General features: G+C 38.1%; 1 pseudogene; it reads right to left on the bottom strand.

Annotated features, from left to right (window-relative positions):
- Positions 1-586: 586 nt before the first annotated feature.
- Positions 587-1522, bottom strand: LOC102497974 (olfactory receptor 6C6-like; annotated as a pseudogene).
- Between the last annotated feature and the right edge of the window lie 10869 nt (positions 1523-12391).

The following is a 12391-nucleotide window of genomic DNA, read 5'->3' as shown; positions in this document are numbered from 1 at the left end:
TATGAAGAGAAGTTTTGAAACATGAAGGATGCCTTTGTATCTTTATTTTCATTATCATTAATGAGTGTTTAAAATGATAATTATAAAAACTGAATTGTTTTTTAAAAAGTGAAATTAAGAAACACTTAGACCAACTAGGTAAATAGTAGTAGCAGTTTACTACTATAATGTAGGAAGATCTATTTGAAAAGAACACATAGAGATACAGAAAGTAGAGACATATAATAAATTATATATACTTACTCAAGGGGAAGAATAGTTTAGAAGGCACCAGGTTGCATGGAGGTTAAGGTAGCTGGATTCCACACAGATGACTGTGCAGTTCAAGCCCCAGACCTGGTGGCTTGAAAAACTGGTTGGGCATGAGTGCATACATGTTCAAGATACCAGGAGGAAAAGGGACAGTGGCCATCCCCATGAGGGGGGTAATTTTTCATTCTCCTCTCTCCTTCTCTCTCTCTGTCTCTCTCCAGAAAGATCACATGTCCTTTGCAAAAGAACCAAGCAAACAAAAGAATAACATAGAACCAAACTAATGTAAAAAGTATGTCCTCTATTTTCCCACCCATGGTTCAACATGTTACTTCTACCCAAATTGTGACTCGTTGTCTTGAAAATAAGAAAGTTTTTTAAGTATATCTTTGAGGACTTCTTTCACCTGCTGATTCCTTAAGGTGTAGATGAAGGGGTTCAGTAAAGGGGCAACAGAAATGTTGAGTACAGTCACACCTTTTGTTAAACTCACCCTTTCCTTTGCTGATGGTTTCACATATATAAAGATACAGTTGTCATAAGTAATAGAGACAACAACCATATGGGAAGAGCAGGTAGAAAAGGCCTTTGCTCTTTGTTGAACAGAAGAAAATTTTAGAATGGTTTTGATTATGTGTGTGTAAGAGATGACCACTAACAACAATGTGACAAGTGTCACCTCAGCTAATACAAAAGCCATCAATTCTATCAAATGTGTATCTGTGCAAGAGAGCTGCAGCATAGGAGAACTGTCACAAAGAAAGTAATTAATTATTTTGGAGGCACAAAAATTCAGCTTGAGCCCCATGACTAATGGAGGAAAGATGATTAGAATTCCAGCTACCCAAAAGCTAAGTACAAGTTGATAGCACACTTTGCTGTTCATAAGGATTGGATAATGCAGTGGTTTGCAGATGGCCACATAGCAGTCATAGGACATGGCAGCCAGGAGGCAAAATTCTGTTACTCCTAATAAAAGGAAAAAGAATAATTGTATTACACAACTACTGTAGGAAATTGCTCTGTTCCCAGTTAGAATGCCTATTAATTATCGTGGAAAGCAGGTAGCTGTAAGTGAGATTTCCAAAAATGAGAAATTTCAGAGAAAGAAATACATCGGAGTCTTGAGTCGGGAATCTAGAAAGGTGATAAAGATTATAATTAAATTCCCCATCAAGCTCAAGATGTAGTTGAAAAATAGAAACAGGAAAATCACAATTTGTAGCAGAGGGTCATCTGTCAATCCAAGCTGAATAAACTCTATCTCCATTGGTTCTTCATTTCTTTGCCCTATAAACCTATGGAAAATAAAAACTAATATTACAATTAACAAAAGATATTTCTAGGTACCAGAAGATAGTATAATAGTTACATCACTGGACTCCCATGTAGTCGACCATGGTTTGAGTCTCAGACCTGGTGGCTTAAACTCATGCTGGTACATGTGCAAGCGTGTCCAAAATCTTAAGAAGAAAATGGAGGAGAAGGGATTGTAGCATGGCTGTCCTCCCTGTTGGGTGATGTCTCACTTTCTGTTTCTTTGTCTCTCTGGCAAGCACATGCACCCTATAGCATAAACTCTCTCTCTCTCTCTCTCTCTCAAAAAAAAAAAAAAAAAAGATATTTCTTCATTTTTGCCTTTGAATGTTCCATATTCAGAAAAGCACCTATGTGCGAGTACTTTCCTAAAACAACTTAGGGTTCATAAAAATTAATATATTCTTTAAGTCATCAGTCATATTTATAAGAATGCTGATTTTTTGTACAGATTTGAAGTCTTACTTACCATTTTATCAGTCATTTAAAATTCAATCCATAGTTTGATTAGCACTAATATGGAACCCATATTTAAAAAATTTTATCTAAGTAAGTTGTTTAAATATTTAATATTTTCACATTTCTGAATCTAGCTAACTATAAAATAATTCTTTAAGCTATTTATTTATTCATCAAAAGTTTCCATTTGATATTCACTCAGTCATATCTATTTCGTCTACAAAGCACCATTTTATATTTCCTTTCCTTTTTTGTTACTTTCTGTTTTTCCAACTATACATTTTTCTCTAGTTATACAAAAGAAATAAAGGTCAATTATTAGTGGCCTTTAGATTGAAAACTTAAGTAACTCTCTGGTAAATCATTTAAAATGCATTACTTCTAAGTGACAGAAAAAAGAAGAAAGAAAAATCAATATTGATCCTCTTATATCTTCTTCTTCCTTTTCCCCTATTCAATTCATTTCTCTGTTGAGAACTAGCAATTAAATATAAAAACAAAAAGTGTGTTCTAGTTTTATTCAGAGCAAATTCAGATTAAGACAGTGTTCAGGTTAAGAAGGGCTATTTTGTGAAGTCATAAGTTTAAAATTAAGATATATAAAATTGCATATTGCAGTAAATTTCTTCAAAAAATTATAAATATCTTTACATAAAATTTTCTTTTGAGATTAAAACATATTATTACAATTAAGAATGCTTTCTCTTGGTACTTCTATTCAACATAGTACTCAAAGGTTTAGCCAGAGCAAAAGAGAAAAAAATCTGGTATTCAAATTAGAAAGAAGTTAAATTGTCTTTGCTTTCATATGACATGATCTTATAAGGAAAAACTGAAAATTCCAGCAAAAAAAAAGAAACTGTTAGAATTAATAAAAGAATTTGGGACCAGCAGATGTCATAATGGTTACATTACTGGACTCCCACATAGTTGACTGTGGTTTGAGCTCCAAGCCTGGTGGCTTAAAACTTATGCTGAATGCATGTGCATGTGTGCCTAAAATCCCAAGAGAGAATGGAGGAGAAGGGATTGTGACAAGGCCAGCCCTACCAGGGGATGATTTCTTGCTTTCTGTTTCTCTTTCTCTCTGGAGAGTGCACATGCCCTATAGTGAAAATATCTGTTTAATAAAAAAAGAAAAAGAATTCCATAAAGTTTCAAGATAAAAAAATAAAACATTGATACAGTAATAGAATTTCTATTCATTAACATAGCACCATTTGGAAATAGAACTAATAAAAAATCAATTTTACAAAATCTATGAAAACAATAAAATACTTAGGAATTAATAAAGTATATGAAAGATCTGTAAAATAAAACTAGACATTCATTAAAATATTTAAGTAAATCAAAAAAATAGATATTTTGTGATCATGAATTGGGTTAATTATTATTGTTAACTTGTTCAAAAATAACTCCAAACGTAACCTATGCATAAGCCTAACTCAAACAATAGACCTACAACTAACCCTGTCCCTACATGGGAACCCTAAACCCAACCCTACCCTAACCCTGACTCTATCTCAAACCCTAACACTAAACCTGAATCTAACAGTAGCACTAATCTTATCCCCAAACACTAACTCCAAACATAAGCTAACTGTAAGCCTAACTCAAACAATACACCTAAACCTAAACCTAGTCCAACAAATGAAACCTAACCCCAACCCTAACCTAACCCTGACTCTAAATCGAAACCTAACACTAAACCTAAATCTACACTAGCCCTAATCATACTCCCCAACCCTAACTCCAATCCTGACCTAACCATAATAATCAAACAATAATCCTAACACTGACCCTGGTGTTGCACCTGAACCCTAACTCAAACCCTAACATAACCCTGAATCTCACTCAAACCCTAACACTAAACCTAAATCAAACAGTACCCCTACTCTTACACCCTACCCAAACTCCAAACCTAACATAACCATAAGCCTAACTCAAACAATAGACCTAATACTAACCCTAATCCTACACTTGAACACTTAACCAACCCTAACTTTACCCTGAATCTAACTCAAACCCTAACCTAAATCTAAATCTAACAGTAGTCCTAATCTTACTCCCAAACCCTAACTCCAAACATAATGTAACCATAAGCCTAATTGAAATAGTAGAACTAACCCTAACCCTAATCCAACAACTGAACCCTAACCCCAACCCTAACATAGCCCTGAATCTAACTCCAAACCTAACACTAAACCTAAATCTAAGAGTAGCCCAAATCTTACTCCCTAACCCTAACTCCAACCCTAACCTAACCATAAGCCTAAACCCTAACCCTAGTCCTATACCTGAACCCAAACACCAACCCTAACAGAACCCTGATTTAAACTCAGACACTAACACTGAACTTAAATCTAACAGTAACCCTAATCTTACTCCCTAACCCTAACTCCAAACCTAACCTAATCATAAAACTAACTCAAACAATAGACCTAACACTAACCCTAGCCCAACACCAGAACCCTAACTCCAACCCTAACATAGCCCTGAATCTAACTCCAAACCTAACATTAAACCTAAATCTAAGAGTAGCCCTAATCTTACTCCCAAACCCTAACTCCAAACCTAACCTAACCATAAGCCTAACTCATACAGTAGAACTAACCCTAAACCTAGTCCAACACCTGAACCCTATCCCCAACCCAAAATTTGCCATGACTCTAACTCAAACACTAACACTAAACCTAAATCTAACAGTAGCACTAATCTTACTCCCTAACCCTAAGTCCAAACCTAACATAACAATAAGACTAACAAACAATACATCTAACCCTAACCCAAGTCCTACACCAGAACCCTAACCACAATCCTAATCTAATCCTAACTGTAACTCAAACCCTAACACTAAACCGAAATCTAACAGTAGCCCAAATCTTACTCCCTAACCCTAACTCCAAACCTAACATAAACGAAAGCCTAACTCAAACAATAGACCTAACCCTAACCCTAGTCCTACACCTGAACCCTAACACCAACCCTAATCTAAACCTGATTTAAACTCAAACTCTAACACTAAATCTAAATCTAATAGTAGCCCAAATCTTGCTCACTAACGTTAACTCCAAACCTAACCTAATCATAAGCCTAACTAAAACAATAGACCTAACACTAAGCCTAGCCCAACACTGGAACCCTAACACCTACCTTAACCTAGCAATGACTATAACTCAAACTATAATACTAAACTAAAACCTAGCAGTACCGCTAATCTTACTCCCTAACCCTAACTCCAAACCTAACTAACCATAAGACTAACTCAAACAGTAGAACTAACCATAACCCTAGTCCAACACCTGAACCCTAAGCCCTACCCCATCCTTGTCATGACTCTAACTCAAATGCTAACACTAACCCTAAATCTAATAGTAGCCCTAATCTTACACCATAACCCTAACTCCAAAACTAATCTAATCATAAACCTAACTCATACAATAGAAGTAACGCTGACCCTAGTTCAAAACATAAACCGGAACCGGAACCCAAAAATTACCCAGACTCTAATTCAAACCCTAACACTAAACCTAAATTTAACAGTAGCTCTAATCTTACTCCCTAATGCTAAGTCCAAACCTAACACAACAATAAGTCTAACTCATACAATAGACCTAACCTTAACCCTAGTCCAACACCAAAACCCTAACCTCAAACCTAACCTAAACCTAACTCTAACTCAAACCCTCACACTAAACCTAAATCTAACAGTAGCCCAAATCTTACTCCCTAACCCTAACTCCAAACCTAACCTAACCATAAGCCTCATTCAAACAATAGACCTAACCCTAACCCTAGTCCAACTCCTGAAACGTAACTGCAACCCTAAACGTGCCCTGATTCACTCAAACCCAAACACTAAACCTAAATCTAAGAGTAGCCCTAATCTTACTCCCAAACCCTAACTCCAAACCTAACATAACAATAAGCCTAACTCAAACAATAGACCAACCCTAACCCTAGTTCTACACCGGAACACTAACGGCAAACATAACCTAATCCTAACTCTAACTCAAACCCTAACACTAATCCGAAATCTAACAGTAGTCCAAATCTTATTCCCTAACGCTAATTCCAAATCTAACCTAACCAAAAGCATAACTCAAACAATAGACCTTACCTTAACCCTAGTCCTACACCTGAACCGTAACACCAACTCTAACATAACATTGACTTAAACTAAAATTTTAACACTAAACCTAAATCTAACAGTAGCCCTAATCTGGCTCACTAACCCTAACTCCAAACCTAACCTAATCATAAGCCTAACTCAAACAATAGGCCTAACCCTAACCCTAGCCCAACACCTGAACCCTAACTCATACCTTAACCTAGCCCTGAGTCGAACTCCAACCTTAACTCTAAACCTAAATCTAACAGTAGCCCTAAACTTACTATCTAATCCTAACTCCAAACCTAACCTAACCATAAACTTAACTCAAACAGTAGAGCTAACCCTAACCCTACTCCAACACTTGAACCCTAACCCCAACCCTATCCTTGTCATGACTCTAACTCTAACGCTAACACTAACCCTAAATCAAATAGTTGCCCAAATCTTACTCCCTAACCCTAACTCCAAACCTAATCTAATCATAAGCCTAACTCATACAATAGAACTAACCCTAACTCTAGACCAACACATAAACTGGAACCAGAACCCTAAACCTACCCTCACTCTAACTCAAATGCTAACATTAAACCTAAATCTAACAGTAGCACTAATCTTTATTTTTTTTCTTTTTTTAGAGATTTTCGCTATAGGGCACGTGCGCTTGCCAGACAGACAGAGAGAGACATAGAGACAGAAAGCGAGAAATCACCCACCAGGGGGAATGGTCACTCCACAATCCCTTCTCCATTCTCCTCTCAGGATCTTGGGCACGCACGCACACGCGCCCAGAGTGAGTTTTAAGCCACCGGGTCCAGGACGCGAACTGCGGTCGACTATGTGGGAGTCCAGCAACACAGCCATTACGCTAACTGCTGGTTCCCCAGTAGCACTAATCATACTCCCTAACCCTAACACCAAACCTAACCTAACCATAAGCCTAACTCAAACAATAGACCTAACCCTAACCCTAGCCCAACACCTGAACCCTAACCCATAACCTAACCTAGCCCTGACTCTAACTACAACCCTAACACTAAACCTAAGTCTATGAGTAGCCTTAATCTTGCTTTCTAACCATAATTCCAAACCTAACCTAAACATAAGCCTAACTCATACATTATCCCTAACCCTAACCTTAGTCCAACACCTGAACCCTAACACATACCTCAATGTAGCCTGACTCTACCTCAAACCCTAACACTAAATCTAAATCTAACAGAAGCCCTAATCTTACTCCTTAACCATAACTCCAAACCTAACCTAACCATAAGCCTAACTCAAAGAGTAGAGCTAACCCTAACCCTAGTCCAACACCTGAACCCTAACCCCAACCCTATCCTTGTCATGACTCTAACTCTAACACTAACCCTAAATCTAATAGTAGTCCTAATCTTACTCCCTTATCCTAACTTCAAACCTAATCTAATCATAAACCTAACTTGTACAATAGAACTGACCCTAACCCTAGACCAACACATAAACCAGAACCAGAACCCTAAACCTACCCTAACGCCAACTCAAACCATAACATTAAACCTAAATTTAACAGTAGCCCTAATCTTGCTCACTAACCCTAACTCCAAACCTAACCTAACCATAAGCCTAATGCAAACAATAGACCTAACCCTAACCCTAGCCCAACACCTGAACCCTAACCCCAACCTTATCCTAGCCCTGACTCTAACTCAAACCCTAACACAAAACCTAAATCTAAGAGTAGTCCTAATCTTACTCCCTAACCCTACCTCCAACCCTAACCTAACCATAAGCCTAACTCAAAAAGTAGACCTAACCCTAACCCTGTTCCTACACCTGAACCCTAACCTCAAACCGAACCTTGCCATTACTCTAACACAAACACTAACACTAAACCTATATCTAACATTAGCACTAATCTTACTCCCTATCCCTAAGTCCAAACCTAACCTAACCATAAGCCTAACTCAAAAAGTAGACCTAACCCTAACCCTGTTCCTACACCTGAACCCTAACTTCAAACCTATCCTTGCCATAACTCTAACACAAACGCTAACACTAAACCTAAATCTAACAGTAGCACTAATCTTACTCCCTATCCCTAAGTCCAAACTTAACATAACAATAAGCCTTACTCAAAAATAGACTTAACCATAACCCTAGTCCTACACCGGAACCCTAACTGCAACCCTAACCCTAATCCTAATTCTAACTCAAACCCTAACACTAAACCTAAATATAACAGTAGCCCAAAACTTACTCCCTAATCCTAACTCCAAATCTAACCTAACCAAAAGCCTAATTCAAACAATAGTCCTAACCCTAACACTAGTCCTACACCTGCACCCTAACACCAACCCTAACCTAACCCTGATTTAAACTCCAACCTTAACACTAAACTTCTTTCTAACAGTAGCCCTAATCTTGCTCACTAACTGTAACTCCAAACCTAACCTAACCATAAGCCTAACTCAAACAATAAACCTAACCTTAATCCTAGCCCAACACCTGAACCCTAACCCATACCCTAATATAGCACTGACTCTAACTCCAACCCTACCACTAAAACTAAATCTAAGAGTAGCCCTAATCTTATTCTCTAACCCTAACTCCAAACCTAACCTAAACATAAGCCTAACTCAAACAGAAGAGCTAACCCTAACCCTAGTCTAACACCTGAACCCCAACCCCAACCCTATCCTTGTCAAGACTCTAACTCTAATGCTAACACTAACCCTAAATCTAATAGTAGCCCAAATCTTACTCCCTAAACCTAACTCCAAACCTAATCTAATCATAAGCCTAACTCACACAATAGACCTAACCCCAACCCTAGTCCAACACATAAACCGGAAACAGAACCCTAAACCTACCCTCACTCTAATAAACACCCTAGCACTATACCTAAATCAAACAATAGCCCTAATCTTGCTCCCTAACCCTAACTCCAAACCTAAAGTAACCTTAAACCTAACTAAAAAAATTAGGCCTAAACCTAACCCTAGTCCAACACCTGAACCCTAATCCCCATCCTAACCTAGCCTTGACTCGAACTCAAACCCTAACTCTAAACCTAAATCTAACAGTAGCACTAACCTTGCTTCCTAACCCTAACTCCAAACCTAACCTAAACATAAGCCTAACTCAAAAAATAGACCTAACCATAACCCTAGCCTAACACCTGAAGCCTAACCCCAACCCTAACCTAACCCTAATTCTAACTCAGACCCTAACACTAACCCTGAATCTAGTAGTAGCCCAAACCTTACTCCCCAACCCTAAAATCAAACCTAACCTAACCAAAAACGTAAATCAAACAATAAACCTCACCCTAACTCTAGTCCTATACCTGAACCCTAACCACAACCCTAACCTAAACCTGACTTGCCAAACTCTAAAACTGAACCTAAATCTAACACAAACTCTAGCCTTACACCCTAACTCTGAGCCCATTCCTAACCTAACCCTAACACTAACTCAAACACTAGACTGAAACCTAACCCTACTCCTACACCCCTAAGGCTAACGCAAACCCTAACCTCACCCTGACTCTAATTCAAACCCTAACACTAAACCTAAATCTAAGAGTAGCCCTAATCTTACTCCCTAACCCTAGCTCCAAACCTAACCTAACCATAAACCTAACTCAAAAAGTAGACCTACCCCTAACCCTGTTCCTACACCTGAACCCTAACCTCAAACCTATCCTTGCCATAACTCTAACACAAACACTAACACTAAACCTAAATCTAACAGTAGCACTAATCTTACTCCCTAACCCTAAGTCCAAACCTAACATAACAATAAGCGTAACTCAAAAAATAGACCTAACCATAACCCTAGTCCTACACTGGAACCCTAACTGCAACCCTAACCTAATCCTAATTCTAACTCAAACCCTAACACTAAACCTAAATATAACAGTAGCCCAAATCTTACTCCCTAACCCTAACTCCAAACCTAACCTAACCAAAAGCCTAACTCAAACAAAAGACCTATCCCTAACCTTAGTCCTACACCTGAACCCTAACACCAAACCTAACCTAATTCTGATTTAAACTCAAACCCTAACACTAAACCTAAATCTAAAAATAGCCCCAATCTTGCTCAATAACTCTAACTCCAAACCTAACCTAACAATAAGCCTAACTCAATCAATAGACCTAACCCTATCCCTAGCCCAACACCGGAACTGTAACTCCAACCCTAACATTGCCCTGACTCTAACTCAAACCCTAACACTAAACCTAAATGTAACAGTGGCCCTAATCTTACTCCCTAAACCTAACTCCAAAACTTACCTAACCATAAGCCTAACTCAACCAATAGACCTAAGCTTAACAATATCCAACACCTGTACCATAACCAGAAATTTAACGTAACCCTAACTCTAACTCCAACCCTAACTCTAAACCTAAATCTAACAGTAGCACATATCTTGCTCCCTAACCCTAACTCCAATCCTAACCTACCCATAACCCTATCTCAAACAATAGACCTAACACTAACCCTAGTCCTATACCTGAATCATAACCACAACCCTAAATTTAATCTGACTCTAACTCAAACCCTAACACAAAACCTAAATATAACAGTAACCCAAATCTTACTCCCATACCCTAACTCCAAACCAAACCTAACCATGAGCCTATCTCAAACAGTAGACCTAAGCCAAACCCTACTCCTACACCTGAACCCTAACCACAACCCTAACCAAACCCTGACTCTAACTCAAACCTTAACACTAAACTTAAATCTAACAATAGTACTAATCTTGCTCCCTAACCCTAACTTCAAACCTAACCTAGACATAAGCCTAACTCAAACAATAGAACTAATCCTAACCATAGCCCAACACCTGAATCATAACCACAACCCTAACCTTGCCCTGACTCTAACACAAACCCTAACACTAAACATAAATCAAACAGTAGATCTAATCTTACTCCCTAACCCCAACTCCAAACCAAACATAACCATATGTCTAACTCAAACAATAAACCTAAACCTAACCCTAGTACAACACCTGAACCATAACCCAAACCCTAAACTTACCGTTACTATAACTCAAACCCAAACACTAAAACCAAATCTAACAGTAGCCCAAATCTTACTCCTTAACCCTAACTCTAAACCTAACTTAACCATAAGCCTAACTCAAACAGTAGAACCTACCCTAATACTAGTCCCACACCTTAACCCTAACCCCAACCCTAACCTAACCCTGACTCTAACTCAAACCCTAACACTAAACCTAAATCTAACAGTGGCCCTAATCTTACTCCCTAACCCTAACTCCAAACCTAACCTAACCATAAGCCTAACTCAATCAATAGACCTAACCGTAACACTAGTCCTACACCTAAACCATAACCGCACACCTAACCTAACCCTAACACAAACCCTAACACTAAACCTAAATGTTACAGTAGCCCGTATCTTGCTCCCTAAACCTAACTCCAAACCTAACCTAGCCATAAGCCTAACTCTAACAATAGCAAACCTAACCTAACCATAAGCCTAACTCAATCAATAGACCTAACCGTAACACTAGTCCTACACCTAAACCATAACCGCACACCTAACCTAACCCTAACACAAACCCTAACACTAAACCTAAATGTTACAGTAGCCCGTATCTTGCTCCCTAAACCTAACTCCAAACCTAACCTAGCCATAAGCCTAACTCTAACAATAGATCACCCTTATCCTCAAAACAGATAAGGACAAGACAAGGAAAGAAAACTATAGACCAATATCTCTGATGAATATAGACTCAAAGATTCTCAACAGGATACTAGCAAACCGTATCCAACAACTTATAAAAAAGATTATACATCATGATCAGGTAGGCTTTATTCCAGGAATGCAAGGTTGGTTCAACATTTGCAAAACCATAAATGTAATACACCATATTAACAGGAAAAAAAAGACAAAAACCATATGGTCATATCGATTGATGCAGAAAAAGCATTTGATAAGATACAACATCCCTTTATGATCAAGACGCTAAGCAAAATTGGCGTACAATGGTCATTTCTCAACACAATAAAAGCTATCTATGAAAAACCCACCACGTATATCATCCCAAACGGAGAAAAACTGAAAGCTTTCCCACTAAAAACGGGTACAAGACAAGGATGCCCACTTTCTCCACTCCTTTTCAACATAGTACTGGACGTTCTCACCAATGCAATCAGAAAAGAGGAAAAAATTAAAAGCATGCAAATATGAAAGAAGAGGTGAAACTCTCTCTGTTCGCAGATGACATGA

Source organism: Tupaia chinensis, unplaced genomic scaffold (genome assembly GCF_000334495.1).
Source record: "Tupaia chinensis unplaced genomic scaffold, TupChi_1.0 Scaffold147193_1, whole genome shotgun sequence".
Taxonomy (NCBI): domain Eukaryota; kingdom Metazoa; phylum Chordata; class Mammalia; order Scandentia; family Tupaiidae; genus Tupaia; species Tupaia belangeri.
The sequence above is the reverse complement of the archived record's forward strand: the minus strand, read 5'-3'. Positions and strand labels throughout refer to the sequence as shown.